Raw genomic sequence first — 19092 nt, 5'->3', positions numbered from 1 at the left:
ATCTCCTATAAATTGTGTACAGCCAAGTGGGTGCATTAGGATTTATACTGAATCTCTTTATCTGGTAAGATAAAAGAAATGTTTATAATTTCCTTGAAATGTATTTGCTTTCCTCCTGGCCTTAGATAATACCGTTAACCTTCTAAAAGGAGCCATTTGTGAAATAGTTGTTTAACCTACAACACCAACAGTAGCATAAGCCCTTTGGTATTTTCTAAGCCCCAAAATGAATAATTGTGCCTTTTTCAATTATTTGACCTCTCCTGTACAAAGGAGTCTGGTTTGTGAAGTTTATCCAGTTGTTAGGAATAACTGTGGCAAATCATTTTCAATGGTTTCTCACTTTGGTTTCTTGAATTCACATGTGATGAAAGTATACCCTAAAGAAATTGCAAACTAAAACCACAATAAGATACTATTTTACACCCACCAGAAGGGGCAAATGAAGAGAAAGGCTGACAGTACCAAGTGTCGGTAAGGATGTGAGGCAAAGAGAACTCTCCTACAAGCTGGTGGTAAGTGTGAACTGGTACAGCGGCTTTGGAAAACAGTTTGATCCTATGCAGTAAAGCATGTGAATATAACTCAGCATTTCTGTTCCCAGGTGTACACCTTACAGAGATGCTTACATATGTATGCTAGGCTATACACAAGAATATTCTTATTAGTGTGGTTTGTTTATTTGGTTTTGGCTATGCTGGTCTTCATTGCTGCACATGGGCTTTCTTGAGCGGCAGCGAGTGGCAGCTCCTGTCTAGTTGTGGTACATGGGTTTCTCACTGTGATGGCTTCTCTTGTTGCAGAGCAGGGCTCTCGGGCAGGCAGGTTTCAGTGTTGCGGCACACAGGATTAGTTGCCTGGGGGTATGTGGAATCTTCCTGGACCAGGGATCAAACCCATGTCCTCTGCCTTGGCAGGTGGAATCTTCACCACTGGACCACCAGGGAAGTCCTACTGTAGTTTCTAATGGCAAAAATTCCCAACATGAAACTCAAGTGGTCAGCTGCTAGGAGAAGGGATAAATTCATATGTTACAATTCATCCTGAAATTCATACAATTGCAGCAGAAAAAAAGAATAAAATATAACTGTGTCATCATGGATTGAATCTTAAAAGCATAAAATTAGGTAAAACAAGTTCTAGGAGAATACATACAATACTATTTCATTTGAATAAAGTGAAGTGATGTGCAAAACTAAGCAGTGTACATGTGAGATAAAATGATTATGAAATGCAAATGAATTTATTAACAGAAAATAAGATAATTATCATTTTTTGGGGAAAGGGAGGAGCAATCAGTGGAGGTGAATCAGTGAGTCTGAAATCTGGAAGTTCTAGTAATGCTCTATTTCTGAATTGGGGTTGTAGTTACATGGGTGTATTTAAAAAATCAGACAAATGTGGTCTGTATATAATTTATAAGCATGAACTTTTCATGATGAAATAAAAGTAAATGAAAAAAATTTTTTTTCCAAAAAAAAAAAAAAAAGGAAAAAAAAATTTTTCCTGAAAAGAAACTATGAGAACTCTATCTGCCTGATGAGTTCCATTAAGTTAATCTGGCTAACAAACTATCTCCAATTGGCTTAATAAAACAAAGTGTATTTTTCTCTCATGGCTACATGTCCAGTGAGAATCACCAGGGGTCTTTGGTTATTGTGGTGACTGAGGGTGACAGAGTTTCTGTGTTTCAGAGCCTCTAGGACTACTGCCTCTGGAAAAAATTATCACCAGATCATCACCAAGGGGAGGAGGGGAAGGTGGAGAAGGAACAGGACAAGTCAAGCACTTCAAATTGCTCCCTGGAAATGGTAGGTCACCTCCACTCACATTTTATTGACCAGGTCAGGCTCTGCTAACATCAGAGCAACATCAGTGTTAGGGAAGTGCAACCTTACTATGTCTCTGGAAAGAGAAGCTGAATGTTTGTGAACAGATCTGATGACCATACTGACTTCTATACAACCATAGCCAAATATTGAGTTCACTGCTGCTTCTCCTTCCAAGGTCCCAGAAGAATACACATGTCAGTTCATCTGCCATTTCACCTCTAATAAGGATTCAGCACTTTGAGAAGGCTTCTTTCTTGATGGTCTTGTGAGAGAATCCCTTCTAAAGATAGGACACTTAATTTCAAACAAAAGTCATAGCCTTGAAATAAAATCCTCTTTTCAGGATGAAGTTTTGTGGGTCTTCTTGGTATCTGTGGAGGTAGAAGGCAAGGATACTCAGATTTCTGCTTCCAGAATTGGAAAAAGGCATGTTCGGGTGGCAGTGGCGGCGAATAGGAAATGGCAAGCGAAACCAAGCCTATTTGAAAAAACAGAAACCAGCAGTAGCAAATTCATGGCCAAGATCTGCCCTTCCCTTTGTGTCAGAATGCCAGTGCCTCATATGAATTGGACATACCTGAATCTGGGCAGTCTGGGGGAGTGAGCAATTATATGCCAGCCATCTCACCTGGCAGCCAGCCCTCAGTATCTTGTCCCCAGGAGTAGGGCAGAGCCTGGCTCTTTGCTCTCCGGTCCCATTCCTCATCCCAGATACACTGAGAGACTGTGTCTCCCAACCTCCTTTGCAGTTAGGTTGGGCCATGGGATCTGGGATCTAGAAATTTTAACATGGTGGACATGACATGATATACAGACCTGACCATAAACCAGTAACACAATATCCACACTTTGTCACTCCCCTTGTTTTGGGCTAAATGCAGAGGAACCACCCTGAAGAGTCGACCAGATGATAGAAGCCTGGGTCCCCAAATCGCCTCATTGAAGGCCACTAAAAACCCAACCAGAAGATGATATGAGCAAGAAATAAGTCTTTATTTTTTGAAACCAGTGAGATCTGGGTTAGTTTTACTTTAGTTAGTTTTACTTTACCATAAAATAATAAGGGATCACAGCCCCTTTCTTCAGAGCAACTGCTGACAAAGGACTCTGCTGGGCTGTACTCAGATAATTATCTAGGACAAGTCTGCTTGGCATAAAAAGAGGGATTTATCATCTTTGCTTACTACCCTCAAAATGGATAGACAAACCAGGTTTTGCCCCTGTGCTGGGTGATCACTGAGTTGCTGTTATAATTTGAGCACACACAAATGCTTCAACTGAATTTAAAAAAAATTCATCCCATGTAGACTTTCTGATTGTCTGGGACTTTGAACATTGAATTACTTCTTCAGATGATATAAGAGCTGGATATTTTTAGCAGAAGGTGTGATATGATTTAAGAGATGATATAATCCTATAAATGTCTGGACAGGCTGCTTTATAGGCTTTGGGGTCAGTTACGAACAATAAGCCCATTGGATGAAGGAGGATACAAGATCCAAATGCTATTTTATGTATGTGGAATATGGAGACAGAAATGCCCAGAGGGAAAAGACTAGAGTCCAAAGTAAATGAGCAGACAAAAATGATGGTCAGGAAGGGAGCTGTCTAGTGAATTGGTTTGTATTTTATGATTTTTTTTTTTGGCAGTAAGAAAAGAAGATAAAATTCAGACTGTAGTCACAGTGGTGGGACCTGTAAGTGACACCTTTGTGCTCATGATGGAGATGTGGTGGCCCAAAGTGGGTTTACTATTCCTTACAGGAGGAAAAGAATAAGCTTGTACTTGGTCTAGGACACACAGAGACATCGGGGCAACTATAATGGCTGGTTAACCTCTCAAGAAGTGACACATCAGCTGAAGCATTTGAAGTGGTTGGGTCTTGTCCCATGGGGCCTTGCATGTTTGCTTTTCAAATGCACGTCCAAGAAGCAGCCTGGTCACTGGTCGACCCATGAGTCCAACCTAAATGTTGATTCTATCACATGTTACAGGTGTTGCCCCGAGTAAATTCTATCACCCTTTGGATCTACAGTGTCCACCCACATCTATAAAATGAGGATTCCACAGAAACTTCATGAGATGCAAAGGATAAAACATGTTAAAAAAAACTACAGTGGTGCCTGACATGTGACCAGCATTCAGTCATATTCACTCCCTTAATTCTTCCCTCTATTTGATAGTAAGTTCCTTGAGGGAAGGATCAGGGCATAGTCATGCTGCATCGCCCCAAGGGCCTGGAATACTGTCTAGAACATTGCAGATGCTTGATAAATGTTTATTAGATGTGTAACAGAAAGGGCTGGGGTGAAACTTTGGAGCTAACTCTTGGACCCTAGTAAATTAATATACTGACTTTTTTATGAATTTCTCTTAAGATGAGTGTGTTAGGAATACCTCAGTCTCAGTAGCATTTAACAGAGACCCAAGTGACTGGGGCTGAAAAGATACAAGTTGACTTCCCTCTCACATAAAAGTCATGTAAAAGGCAGTGCAAGGCTGGTGTAATGACTCCATTGTATGTCCTGGTGGCCTTTGACCTCTTTGTCCATGATGGAGCAGAAGGAGTAAGGGGTGGTACATTGCCACTATCTTTAATGACACACCCAAGAATCTCTCGTCTCTCACCTCCTGTTACCAGAAGTTCTTGCTACAACAGTGGCTGGGACTGGAATTTTTATCCCAAGTGTCCAAGTGGCTTCAATTACTTGGAAAGGGAGACTAGATACTAGAAAACAGCCCGAAGTTTCTTCCACGGTCTTTCCTCTGTAATAGTTGTTTTAAAAATGGAATGATCGCTGACCTACTATGCTGGGCCATGAGGATAGCAGCCACTTCCCAGTGATGGAGCAGCTAAAGTCTAGAAGCATCCTGACTCCCAGATAAATGAGGAGCCTCCAGAGAGTCTTCTTAATTGTCCATTTATGGGTGAGAAATAAATTGCTTTCTTGAAATCCATATTATTTTGGATCTTTGTAATTGACAACTGAATGTACAGTTTAAATAATGCAATGGCTGGTGTACAGATGGCTCTCTGTAGCTCTGTGTGACATGAAGGGACTTTTGCCTTCCTTCCCATGGAGGAGCAAGTGGTCCCTCTCTCTTCTGACTCGGCAGCTACACTGACTGGCAGGAAACCACTCTTCTCTCCACCCAGCTGTGACTTCAGTCTATGAGCTAAAATTGAAGTCAGGGGTGAGTTAATGTACTGTATTGTACCCCAGTACCTCCAGTTTATCTCTTCTCACTTATTGGGTTTGTACTTGTGTTTTATATCAGCAGTACATATTGTAGAATACCAAAAAAAAAAAAAAAAATCAAGCCAATCAGAAGTAATCAGATTATAAAACACAGTCCTCCTCTCCGTAGGAAATCTCAGTATGTGAAAATTCAGATACATTGTAAGTGATGCTCTCTTGCTCTTCTAGAAGCTGCACTTTCAGCATGGCCCCTCTGGCCAGCAAACACCACAGGATGAGGGCTGTGCCCAGGCCAGCACCCACAGCTCGGCCACCAGCAGTGGCTCCACCATCTGCTGTGGGCTCCTGTACTGCTGCTCCCGAGCAGCCAGGTCTGATGGCCATGCCATTGCAGCCAGCGTGGCTGTGGGTTCTGTGTTCGGCCACACTCTGGGTCATGCCATCACTGGGGGCTTTGGAGGAGGAAGTTTGCAAGGCCTGCCATCACTTACCAGGAGCCTCAAGGAACTCAGCTGTCAGAGCAGCAGTAGCAGCATGGCCCATGCTTCTTTCAGGTGAAACTCTTTCTGGCACATGTCCAGAACCAGGGTGACCTTAAGCTTTCTGAGGGTTTCATCAGGGTTCTGAAACAGTGCAGATTGGTGAACAGATTAGCATAATTATGAAGTTCCAGTTGAAGACATGCAAAAGCATCTCTCATGATCATGTTGATTTAACATTAAAAATATAACCGATGGTGAAGACATACAGTGTGAAACCACCTCTTCTCATTAATTAATACCTTTTGTGCTTCAGGATTGCAGTGGAAGAGGGTGTTTTCACTCTATAGAAGTTCATTGAGATGGTATTGAGTTTGGGGCTGGGCAGATGTCTGTGTGGCCTCTTAAACATGTTTTTCTGATGTTATTGGTGTGAATTCATTAAAATAAAGTGATTTTTCTTTTAAAAAAATGCATCTGTAAGATGAAGCTCATTACAGAATAATTTTCTGAATACCTGTATACTTTTAAGTAGTGACACTTTCTTACACATTTATAATACTGTATCCAAATTACGTCAACTTTTTACCTAATTTGTCTGTTACATAAAATGGGATACACAAGCTTAAAGACGCATTCTGGGTCTGAAAAAAAGAGATGGAATTTTATCAATATAACATTGTTTTCTGCTTTGACATTAACAGACTATGAATAACTGGAAGGAATAGTAAAGAAATATTTTCTAAAGAAACAATAAAGGAATAAAATGGCGTTTTAGTTTGCACAAGATCAAGCCATCCTTATTTCTTCCTGCCATGTTTTACTATAAGCTCTGACACTTTTTTCCTCACATTTTAGAATTCATGCCTGGTGTACTTTATAGTTTATACCTTGTATGTTTTTAATGTCATTAAAAAAAATATCTAGGCATTTTCCCTTCTTACTCTGTAGCTGTGACAGCACAGAAGGTTGAAACTAAAATAATTATGATCCCTGAAGGCAAGACCTCCAGGTTATGAAGTAGGCCAGGCTTCATCTTAACAGTTTTTACCTCTAATAACACAGAGAAATAGAAAAAGTGTCTACAAGGAGAAACCAGCCTCTTATCTGGGCTTTCTTTTCATTATGAGTTCTTTAAAAAACAAAACAAAACAAAAAAACAGCAACAAAAAAACTGCTTTAATAATCTGTTCCCTTGCTTTTCTTCAGGAAGAACATTTTCTGGATTTGAATGTGACATGTTTCATGAGCCTCTGAATCTATTTCCTGAGTCTATGCAGAAGTCCGTCCACTTTTTTGTGAGACATCAACTAAATAACTCATAAGCTTTGCAGCCTCGTTCCATTTGCAGCTCATGCTGCCACTTCGTGGGGGAGGAAAGGCCTTGGCAAATGTCCACGTCCCCACACCAGGCAAGAAAATCAATGTTTGCAAAGACCATTGAGCACCATCTCTATTGGATCATGCCAGGACAAGTGGACCATTCAGAACCACTATTGGAGCTCAAGTTGAGGTGTATTATCTTCTTTTCCATTACCAGATAGTCAAGGATTAGAAAATCTTGTATCAGTACTCCAGTAAATACAAGTTTGTAGAAATAAATTAGCAGAGGAAAAGCACACATATATACAAGTGATATATGAGTGTATAAACAACCCTTACACCTGTAGGCACTTTTCTGCCTGGAATATCTGCTCTCCAGCTCATTCTCCTCACTCTCTGCCTCTGGGAAGCAACAGGCTCCCTTTCCAGGGCTGCCTCACCCAAGGCTGGTTTACACTCCCAGCCCTGACCTGTCCAGAGTTCTCTGAGACTTGTCCAAGACTCCTGTGGACATCCACATCAGAGTTTTTGCTTGCCTGGTTTCTGGGTTCCCCATGTTTGTTGCTGAACTACAGTGCCCTCCAGTTAATTCCCTCAGATTCATTTCTGAAGTATTGCTTTACTTTTACTTCTTGCCACTGTGTTGCTGGCCCATCTCCTGCCTCTATCTATCTCCAAGCCAGACAAAGAAAAAAATGAGAAAAATATCAAGCAACTCCTCTCCCTGCTTCAGAAATGACCAGCAGAACTCCACCTAACCACGGACCAGGTGTTTCCGGCTCACATTCTTCTGCCTGACAGACCCCTGCATGGGAGCTCTGGTAACCACTTTCTGTTCTGCCTTTTGTTTAGCTCCTGCATGAACCATAGGCAGCCCCCGGGGTTGAGGACAGTGGAGTGGAATGTCAGCCATTTTAACCCTCCTGGTTTGCAAGCTTAGTGTCTGTGTGATCTCAGATGTCATTTTACCTCCTTGGGCCTCCGTTTTGTCATCTGTAAACTGGATATACACATACCCACCTGGTGAGTCAGAAGGAGCCAACAAACCCTCAGACTTAGTCTCTGTGTAGTTTTTAGAAGATAAACCACACGTGTTGTGTTAATAGCTAAAAGGCAGACTCACTTAAGAAAGCAGAAATGGAAGTATCAAAATCTAGAGATTTTCTAATGATGTGCTTCTGTGAAGTTTAGCTGCATTAATTAATTTAGCTGGGTTGGGGTGAGTGAGGGCTCTGCCACGTGGTGGCCACTCCAAGAGGCTGGCTCTCCTCTGCTTTCCCTTAGAACAGTCCTCTGTAGAGCCCAATGGTCATAATGTGACCAATCTCCCGATTTGTGGTGGAAGTCTCAAGGAAATCAGGGAAGGAGGGTGAGAAGTATCCTAGTCCCAGGGAGGACATTTAGAACTTTGGATTTTTCTTCCTTGAGCAGGCTTGTGATGTGTGATCCCTTCAAGCAGAAAGTGTAGAGGAGTGACCCTGAAGATGTGTGACCACTCACACACCACGCAAGACTTCTCGAGACTTCCAGGTTTTCCTTACTGGTAGAGAGCTGGGCAACGGAGCATACGCACACAAGGTGAGGATTGGCTGGGTTGTGGTCCTTTGAGATGCTTTCTAACATCGCTGTGGTTGACCCTGCAACTGCTCAGAGCGATGGTTGTGGATGCAAGGTGACACAAGCTATTGCTGACGAGGGTCCTCTCTTTAGAAAGTCTTCCCGTTTCTCTCTGTGTGTGGTTTTTGTTGGCAGTAAAGAGATGGGAATCGAATTATGCTCGGCCTCCATCATCCTGGGTGGCTTAGGCCAGGCAGTCTGCAGGGCACTGGGTATTCTGCATCTAAGGCTGCCGCAGAGAGATTGATGGCTGACCTTTTATTCTTATATCCTGTGTGTACGTGGACTGCGCCCTTATTATGGGCCATGCGTTGTTTTCTAAGTGCTCTGCTTGCCTTAACTCATTTATTCCTCGCAGGACAGCTGTGAGGTGGGCACCAATTTTATCCCCTCTGTACAAAGGAACAAACTGAGGCAGAGGGAGGTGAAGCTGTCTTCATGCCCTTCTATTACTAGGAATCATTTTGGTTTTGCAATTTTTGACTTGTGGGTGGCAGTTTCCAGAGGGTTATTTTTCCTAAATTATCTGGTCTGAACTATTTGCTCACTAAGCATTTAAGTGTTTGTTTCAGATGATGACAAACGAACCAGCCAGGGCCAGGGAGAGCCCTGTGAGGCGGTATCACTGATATTAGAAGGTGTCACCGTCCAAGCCACAGAGCAGGTGGCCTGAGTGAGCCACTTATAGGAGACACCTGTAGGTTTCAGCTCTTTATCAGTCTCCGACCTTAAATCTGTGCTTCTAGAACACATTCCACTTTTCCTTCCAAAGTAAAGGCATCAGTCTGCATCCTTAAAGGGGTTTCGATAACCTATGCAATTTGCATACATCTGTGGAGCAGTTTCCAAGTTGTATATTGTATCTTTAGTCATGCTTACCTTAGAACGAATAAGGAGAGATTAAGAATGGAATTAAATATCCAAAATCACTCTGTTCTCAGATTGAACTGAGAACATTAAACTTTCTAAAAATGCTGAGATTTGTGTGATGGATGGAGGCAACAGCAGATGAGTCCTCCCAGGGAGGAGAGACATTTGCAGGTTCAAATGTTTCTACTGAAAGCCAGTCCCAGCCTCTTTCCTTCCTAAGCAACCGATGCTTCTCATTTTTTCCCACTGGATGGTCTCTTTGTCCTTGCTTTTTCAGAGATTAAATAGCCTTCTTTGGAGGGGCTGGGGGGCATGTTTTAAAGGTCTCACTAGCATCTCATTTGCTCTTTGGAGAGTTGGGTTTGGCAGCAGAGAGGGGAGGGCCTCTTTGGCTTCCAGGAGGAAATGTTCTCCTCCTCTCTTTCCTGTTAACCTTAGTCCAGAGTATGGAGGCCAACTCCTCCTTGCGAGGGAAGCTTTGATCTGACTACCAGGCTTGGACCGGCTTGACCTGAGATGATGTTGGATAATGTAACAAACAAGCTACCTGTAATATCAGCTGGTCAATGAGTAGCCTCCCCAACCCCAAGGCAAAGCTTGACATTGCTGTTTTAAAATAATAATCTATAATCATTTATGTATATCTTAAGCTCAAGGCCCAATAGTTCAAAAATAAAAGGTGAGTACAGAGATTCTTCTCCTTCTACTTCTATTTAATTTGGGGGTGAGGGTCATTTGCTTTCAAACCTAGGTGATGTTCTATATCTATTAGGGCCCCCAACTGAATAAAGTATTAGACAAGTTTCTAGATCTTGATACCAATTTCCATCTCTACTTTCTCAAGGAAGTCTGACTTTTGGCTATTGAACAGAATGCTTATGATATGTAAATCTCATAAAAATACATGGAGATTAAAAATATGAGGGCCTGGACACAGACTTTGTCCTCACCTCCTGACACCTCAGCTAGGGCACCTGGATAGGGAAGACACGGAAGAAGAGAGGACTTGGGAAGTGAGTGGCGGGAGTGGGCATATGTCATTCAGTCCATGTGGTCAGTAAAAATTTGGAAGGAGGCATGAAGTATCCCCTAGTCTGAGTGTATTTTAGATCCCAATGTTTTCTTTGATTCCTAACAGTTCTCAGCTTCTACAGTCTCTTTCTGGTCACAACCAGAATCTAGTGACTGAAATCAGAAGAATTTCACCCACTCCTAAGTGTGGGCAAGACCAGAAAAAATGTATATCAATCATCAAGAGTCAAAAACTCAGCTTCAACAATATGTCACTGGTGAGTTTAACAAGCTTCACTTTTGACATAAACAAAACACAGCATTGTAGTCTTTCCCCATCATACTTTAAGCCTGATTCAGTGGGATTAATTTTCCTCTGCCCCAAGATGTCAACTCTGGCAGATCTTATGCTTTTGCCTCCAGTCTTATAAAAAAGATCCTCCAAGGTCACTTTAGGTTGCAAACACAATCTTAGTTCAGTAATTAGAATGTCACGGCGAAGATGTTAATCAAAACTTAGAACGTGACAGCATTCCGTTGTTTGCCTTCCTTCAGCTCTGACTTGCTTCAGGCATGGTCCTCCTGTCTTTACTCCTTCTCCCCCGCCCCTCCCCGTTCACCCCGCCTTCCTCTCACACTTTTCCTGCCTGTTGGTTCCTCGCCAAGGTCAGAGATAGAAGGAGAGAGAAGGGAACGTTATGGTTTCACTAGGCTGGCAGCTTTGTTATTCCTGAGCCTACAGCTGCCTTCCTGAGTTAGTTACTGATGGTTAAATAGACCTTTTCCCCATGGCTGCTTTTCTGTGCTATTTGAGGTGCTCTGCTGAACTCTTCCTCCTCCAGCTTCCATTAGCTATCTGGATTCTTCTCTATTTTGGCTGGCCGTTTGTAACTCCTGCCTCAGCCTGTAGGAATCCCGTGACACCTTTCCAACCTCTTCCACTCAGGTCTACTCACCTTCTGTGTTACCCTGTTGGGCAGGACCCAAGACAAGATGAGCTGGATCTCTCTCTGGCATGGCTTACATCAATTCCCAGAATCTTTTGCCCAGTGAACCCTGAGGTTGCAGGCTGATACCACCACAGAGCACAGGACGATGCTCCTTGACAGAATTAAAACTGGTTGGAAACTATCCTGTATGAAAACTAAGTATGCATAAATATTAGTTAATTTCTGTTTTTTCTCAGTTATGTGCTATGGTTAGTAGATCAGTCATGTCTGACTCTTTGTGACCCCGACTATAGCCCGCCAGGTTCCTCTGTCCATGAGGATTCTCCAGGCAAGAATATTGGGGTGGGTTGCCATGCCCTCCTCCAGGAGATCTTCCCAACCCAGGAATTGATCCCAGGTCTCCCGCACTGCAAGTGGATTCTTTACCATCTGAGGCTTAAACCAATATTTCTCTCTGTTAGAGATAACAATACAAAAATTATATTTGATCCATCACATATTTTAGAGTTGCAAATTCTCCCAGAAAGGTATCATACCAATACTATCTTAATGTGGATTATTCAGACTTTGGTTCCTTGCTTTTGTTAAATGCAGTAATGTCACAGTTTTTTTGATATTTAAGTTTTGGTTTTGTGAAAATAAGATTTGAGGGTGGAAAGAAAGAGTTGTTATTAGCATGATTTAATTTTTCTTGCTTTTGAAGTAGCAAAAATTCCTTGATTTGAGGGTAAGTTATTTCTCTGAAAAAAAAATGTAGTATACAAAGAATGAGGGCTGATAACATGTTTCCTTGACAAGTCCTTTTAAGAAGACTTTCTAAATACAAAATGCTGAGTAAAATCTTGGGAAAGTGTTGCAATTTTTTTTTTTTTTTCAGTAAGTGAATAGGGATCCACTGCACCCTTTTGTTTCTTTCATACTCTTTAGGAATCCTTTCTGAATCTACTTACAATTTTTTTTTCTGCTTTGAATGTTAATACTCTATGGAATAGCCACTTTATATATGTTTTAAACTGTTGCCTGGCTCATTAAAATTCATTTTTAAGAGTTCCTATGTAGCTTAGATTTGTTTAAACATTTAAAATCAACAGCATATCAGGTCTGGTATGGTTGATGGAATAAAGAGAATATTGAGCGCAAAGTACTGAAATTTAATAAGCTTTGACAAGAAAGGGTAAGATCTCTATTCTTTACAAACTTATAGTAGATAATAATATCTTATAACTATAGTTCATTATCTCAGTTGATTCTCAACCCCTATGTGACATAGGCAAATCAGATTGTCATATCCTCATGTTAATGACGAAGAAACTGAAGCTCAGGGAGATTAAGTGAATTGCCCAGTGTCATCCTGCTGGAATGTTGAACTAGGGTAGGAATCCAGGTTTGCTGTCTCTAAGTCCTGACTTTTTAGATTATAGCATCATGATTTTCAAGACAGAAATGATTGATTACTATTAGCACATGCAAAGTTGGATGAAATGGTTCCTCTTTCCAAAGGCTAGTTGGGAGGTGGACCTGAAAGACAGACAGGTCATTAAATTCTTGCAATAAAATTTGGTAAGGACAATGATAATAGCTATTAAATGAGGCACTAAGAAAAGGAACGTCTAATTCTGTCAGGAGTGGGAGCGGGAAGGAGTTTAAGCTTTTGTTTTTGATCCATGACTTTATTTCTCTGCCACAGACCTGTATGTAAAAAAGGAAGTCTCTCCCCTCCCATCCTGGCCGCTGTGGTCAAGAGACTGATTGAGGAATTAAGTTGATGGTATCGAATACAATAACTCCAGCTGAACAAGAAAGTCTGTGGCCATTGAAGAATTCTTGGTCTGGGAGTAAGGGCCCTTCCTGGGGAAAGACAGTAGAATTAAGGCCTATAGAGAAGATGGCTCCAGACCTTCAACCTCACTTGCTTCAGAAGTCATTGCAGTTCATGGTATTTTCCAGAGATGGCCACAGCAATATTTTGTCCCCCATGCTCTTCTACACTAGTGTGACCTTGAGTCTAATTCTTCCTGCTGTGAATCTGGGCAGTCTTGTGGTGGCTTAAACCAATAAATAGAGTGTGGGAGAGCTGCCATGGGATTCCCAAGACCGGTCATAAGAGGCGAGTCCCAGTGTTTACTGAAACACTCTTGCTTTATTCAGGCTGTGCTGTGCTTAGTCGCTCAGTTGTGTCCAACTCTTTGCAACCCCATGGACTTGTAACCAGCCAGGCTCCTCTGTCCACAGTGATTCTCCAGGCAAAAATACTGCAGTGAGTTTCCGTTTCCTACTCTAGCGGATCTTCCCAACCCAGGGATCGAACCCAGGTCTCCCACATTGCAGGCAGATTCTTTACCATCTGAGCCAGCCGGGAAGCCCAAGAATACGGGAGTGGGTAGCCTATTCCTTCTCCAGGGGATCTTCCCAACACAGGAATCGAACCAGGGTATCCTACATTATAGGGGTTCTTTACCAGCTGAACTACAGATATTCCCTTATTCAGGCTACTTTCTATAAAAATGAAATCTATACTATTGAGAATGTACTTAAGCCATATGTATCTTCTCTCTCTCATGTACCTGTATTGATCTATCAATTATTGATTTATTGATCTGTGACCATCTATCTCGTCATCTATCTTTCTCAATATCAGAGAAAATGTTTTATTGCAATTAATTCTGTTCTGCGAATTGTTCTTTTAATATTGGGGTCAAATTATGGATATGTGAATTTGTTTATACAAAGAATCAGAATGAAAGTTGAAGTTGAAAATAGATATATTTGCTTACTAATAAGACTGTTCAAAAGGAAGAGAACTGGTGGAAAAGGGGAAAATGTCTAAAAATGCCTAAAATGGTCTGACCTTTACTCTTGTATAACCTCATGTTTTCTAAGATTTTTTTTCTCTTTCTCTCCACGTCCTCTTACTCAATTTTTTGGTAGCCTCCTTGGCTAACTCTTACTTACGTCTACCTCTTACTTTTTGGTGATTTCCACAGTTACTTCCAAGGCCCACTTTCCCTTCCTTTTTCTTTCAATTTCTTCTTTCCTTTCTCCCTCTCCACACTCTCCAAGGATGATCTTATTCCCTTTTTTGGCTTAACTACCATTTATTGTAAACCATCATTAACTCCACAAACATTTATTGAGTGCTTTCCATGTGCCAGACATTCATCTAAGAGCTGGGGATATGGTTATAGCTTAACATTTTTAGTGGTTTTATGCTTATGAATTTTATTTTCAACTGGCAGTGATCACCAGAGAAATTCAAATATTATTGTATATGTTTATATTAACATATGTGTCCTGAAGATGACGCATGTTTAGGAAAGAATAAGTAACTGGTTAGCAGCCTGAGCCAGCAGACTTTTCCTACCTCTTAACTTGGAAACATATCTATTTATCCTTGGAATTAAGGTAGCATGATTGATGAGAACATACTTTTCCATTTTGACGATTATTGCACTGTTTTGAATGCAGTTGGGAAGTCCTCAATGATGACAGTTACTAATGGCAGAAAGGCTATTTGAAGTGGATGTCAAGAGGGGAAGAACTAGGAAGTGTCATCTTACAATGGTCTTCTTGGCTCTCGTTGTACTGGATCACTGTGAGCCAGTTTCCAGACTTGAGATGATCTTGATTGTCTTCTGTCTCAGACTGAAGTTATTTGGTAATGGTAACAAGGACTTTCCAGAGAAATAACTAGGGGAAATACCATAAAACTGTTTATGGAGTTGAAAGCAGACGTCTTTGGTGATGTTCATATTGGGCAAAGACTGTGCCTCATTTTGGATTGTATAGAAGGACATTCTTGGCTTCCAGCAAATTCTAACCCTAATGTAATTTGCAAAATTATTTGGTTTGGAAAGATATAGAAAAGTCAATTTGAAATCATCATGTAACTTTTACTTTCAATCTACTGAGGAGCTTAAAAGTCAACATGAAGCTCATCCCACTGGTACTGTTTAAAAAAAAAATTCATTTAAAAATAAAAATAAAAAAGGTCCATCTGCATCAAAATGAAAAGCTACCATTTCCCCTAAACTTTGTGGGTATTTTGTATCACCATGCTGTTTAATCCTTTTCTTTTTGAATTCAAAACACTGAAGGGCTTTGTTCTAAAACTATCTTTAACCAAAGCAGCTGGTCTGTTACACACAGAAAGAGTGCTTAACTTTCACAAAGCTTAGCATTCTCTTCTTATAGCCAAGTTCTCCTGTTCTCTAATGCCAGTCATTCCTAATTATCTTCAACTGTGTCACACTGTCTCCTGAGGTGCTCTCTGATATTTTAATACCAAAGACCTGTAGGCCAATTATTTAATCACACCCTGACCTAGTGATGTATTTCCTTTTTGTTCTGCCTAGGCAAGAAGTTTCCTGTTAAACTGAAGAGAAACACAAGTCCCTTTGTGATAGGTATGGGATAAAACATAGACAGGAGAAATTAATAATATAGTGGAGTGCATCTTTGGGTAGTAGGACGATCAGAACTCATAAAATTACTCTGAAGCATGGTAACTGCTGAGTATAGCAGAGTAGAGTGGGGGGGAGTGAATACTTATTGAAATACCTACCATGTGTCAGGCTTTGTGCTATGGTTTTCCTATGCTTTCTTATTTAAATCTCACAACAAAAATTAGGACGTGATTATTCTCCCTAACTCATAGATGAGAAAGCTAAAGTTCAAAGATATGAAAAACATTGATGCCAAATCATACAGGTAGTAGAGGACACAGCCAGTGTTTGAACCCAAATTTGAATCCAAAAGCTTTGTTTTTTCCCAGTGCATTATGAAACTATATATGGCATCCATCAACTATTTTATTGCATGATGCCTCAAGAGAGAGAGCCAAGACATCCTCACAATTGCTTTAAATGTAACGCTTGACCTCCATAAGTGACAACAATAAGTGAGGAAAACGGTTTATGGTCTGCAAACATCAGGTCAAGAAACAGTCTTGGCACTCAGATTGACAATCCCCATCCATACCATCAGAGATGAAAACCTGAGTCTCTCATTTTCCTTTTATAACCAAGGAAAAAGGGAAGCATTATACTGGCTTTTCTCTGTGTTCAAAGGATGGGATCAGGTGCCTGATTGTCAAGATGCTGCGTGTTGATGATCCACCCCTTACCTTCCACTAATTGGCTTCTGAGTGCTTTTCCGCCAAGACTTAATTAGAAACATCCTACCTGGTGCTTTAATAATGTGAAGATTTTACTTCATTGTTGTTAAGCCATTCTTTAAAAAAAAAGAGAGAAAGAAAGTTATTCAAAGTTTAGTTTCAATATGCTTGAATTTTAATCTCATATTTCTTAGCTGAAGCACATTTTTTCTTTTGGATCAGAAAGCACTCCTGGCTGCTATCAAGAGTAAGAAATACCGTCCTGAGACAGATGTCTGTTTCCTCTGCCAGGCTGGTGTGGAAGCCGACCCGTGTTTCTTCCCCCATCCGAATGCTGGGGAAGCAGCAAGGAGGTATCAAGCATTCTGCCTAAAACATGTTTTCTCACCCCAGTGCTCTTGCCACTTCCAACGTCTTTAAAAATAACAGCAAAATGGCTCTGGAAGTAGATGGCATTCATGTGAGGTAAGTCCCTAAGAATCATGCCTATCCTGAGAGTCAGGCAAGGACAAGCTTTGAGTCGGGTCAGACCTGGATTTGAATCTCACCCCTAATGGTTTATCAGCAGCTTTGTCTTGGGATAGTCATGGGTCAGGACCTTTCCTGGGATCCTGGAATTTTAATTAAGACTCATAAATGGAAGACAATGGGCTGTAAGTGCCTATAACCTTGTAAAGGGAGTCTAGACATTTCTTTGTAGACCTTATTAGGAAATGGTAAAACTAGTCTTTGAACTCTTGGTTCTTGGCCCTCATTGTCCAGCTCCAATCTACATCACAGAAAGTTAGTTGGTGTGGTAAAGAAAAGGGGGGATTCTTTAAAGGGTATGAACAGGATTAGAAAATGCTAGGCAGATAGTTCTCCTCTGCTTCCTTCTTGGCCTCAAACCCTAGAAAATGATTGTTAGAGACAGGGGCCATCTGATGGAAAAGGAAATTGACATTTCACAATCTTGCTATTTGCTTGATGACCTAAATCAGAGGTCAGCAGACTTTTTCTATAAAGAGCCAAACAGTAAATACATCAGGCATTGTGGGCTTTTCAGTCCTGGATGCAGCTGTTCAGCTCTACTGTTGTGGCATGAAAGGAGTCCTAGGCAGTAGGTCAGTGTGGCTGAATTCCAACAAAACTTTCTCTTCAAAATTCTACTGGTCAGACTTGGCCTGTGGGTCACAGTTTGCCGATCCCTGACTTAGAGATTTACCTTTAGTTCTTTAGGTTGGATCACAAGTGAATTCCTAGAATAATTTTTGATGAGAAAATAAAGGCTAGGGTCTTCCATGATGACCTTGTCAAGAAAAATGGGGAAGGACTTTGAAATGGGCAAAAAAAAAAAATAACTGGGTATTTTTAAATGGAAGTTAGACATTGCCTAGAACTCTCTTCTTGGTTATTTGAGTTACTTTATGACACTGTAAATTATAGAATATTGATAGTAATGGAAATTACTCCTGTTCATAGAGATGCGAGTGAATTTTATCTGAGGGAAATGCAATTGATTCCTCTTTTGTCTCCAAAGAAGCTAGTTTTATATAAACTAAGCAAATGCCTTATTTCATTCCAGTATTCCCAAGGTCCTAAATATATATCTGTACTTTGAATTCTCCTTTGAACAAGTTCTGACACCTTACTGGTTCCCTCATTAGTTATTAAGTTTGAGGTCATCTTTAATAAATGTCCATTTTATATTTGCACAGGAGTCACAATTCTGTCTTTTAACATCCAGGAAAGGAGAGTGTTAGAGAAAGTGTGTTGGGCACCTTTCATGTATCTGCAGAATTCTCTTGACCCCTCACCTCCTACTGACATCACTGCTGGTGTTTTGTACAGGTACAGTGAAATAGGGCCTGACCCCAAGCCCACACTGCATAGCCTCCCTTCCTGCCCTAGGGCCTCTCTGATATAACAGCTATGAATTCATTTACACTCAACTTGAAATTATAGGGGTGGAAGAAAGCTGAGTGCCGAAGAATTGATGCTTGTGAACTGTGGTGTTGGAGAAGACTCCTGAGAGTCCCTTGGACTGCAAGGAGATCCAACCAGTCCATTCTGAAGGAGATCAGCCCTGGGATTTCTTTGGAAGGAATGATGCTAAGGCTGAAACTCCAGTACTTTGGCCACCTCATGCGAAGAGTTGACTCATTGGAAAAGACTCTGATGCTGGGAGGGACTGGGGGCCGGAGGAGAAGGGGACGACAGAGGATGAGATGGCTGGATGGCATCACTGACTCGATGGACATGAGTCTGAGTGAACTCCGGGAGTTGGTGATGGACAGGGAGGCCTGGCGTGCTGCGATTCACGGGGTCGCAAAGAGTTGGACACGACTGAGCGACTGAACTGAACTGAACTGAATACCAATGGGGCCACACTAACCAATGGAGGAAGAAAAATGGTGGATAAATGCTTCCTACTTTCCTCAGTGCCTCCAATTCCCCAACCCTGAAGTGCATTTCTCACAGGTCTGCAGTCTGTCCTGACATGATCCCTATCCTTGTCCTGTGTGGCCAGCCAACTTGATAATGTATATGTGTATTGGCTTTGCCTCCTTCTGTTTCTCTCGTCTCCTGCTCTCTTGCTTCTTGGGATTATTACTCCCAAGTAAACTACCTGCAGGCAAAGCTCTATCTTGGACCCTACTTTTTGGGAAGTTAGGCTAAGACAGGGAGAGACCTGCACTTTAATGCTAGACAGGCAT

The 19092-nt window shown here is 41.3% G+C and overlaps 1 long non-coding RNA gene and 1 pseudogene across 1 annotated transcript; both read left to right on the top strand.

Moving 5' to 3' along the window:
• Positions 1-432: 432 nt before the first annotated feature.
• On the top strand, positions 433-9121 carry LOC138988896 (uncharacterized). Its single transcript, XR_011465136.1, has 4 exons — positions 433-515; positions 1695-1811; positions 6722-7656; positions 8267-9121. It is a non-coding gene; the product is annotated as an uncharacterized lncRNA (long non-coding RNA).
• On the top strand, positions 5242-6137 carry LOC102277246 (coiled-coil-helix-coiled-coil-helix domain-containing protein 2 pseudogene; annotated as a pseudogene).
• Positions 9122-19092: the final 9971 nt, after the last annotated feature.

This window comes from Bos mutus, chromosome 8 (assembly GCF_027580195.1).
Source record: "Bos mutus isolate GX-2022 chromosome 8, NWIPB_WYAK_1.1, whole genome shotgun sequence".
Taxonomy (NCBI): Eukaryota; Metazoa; Chordata; class Mammalia; order Artiodactyla; family Bovidae; genus Bos; species Bos mutus.
The sequence above is the reverse complement of the archived record's forward strand: the minus strand, read 5'-3'. Positions and strand labels throughout refer to the sequence as shown.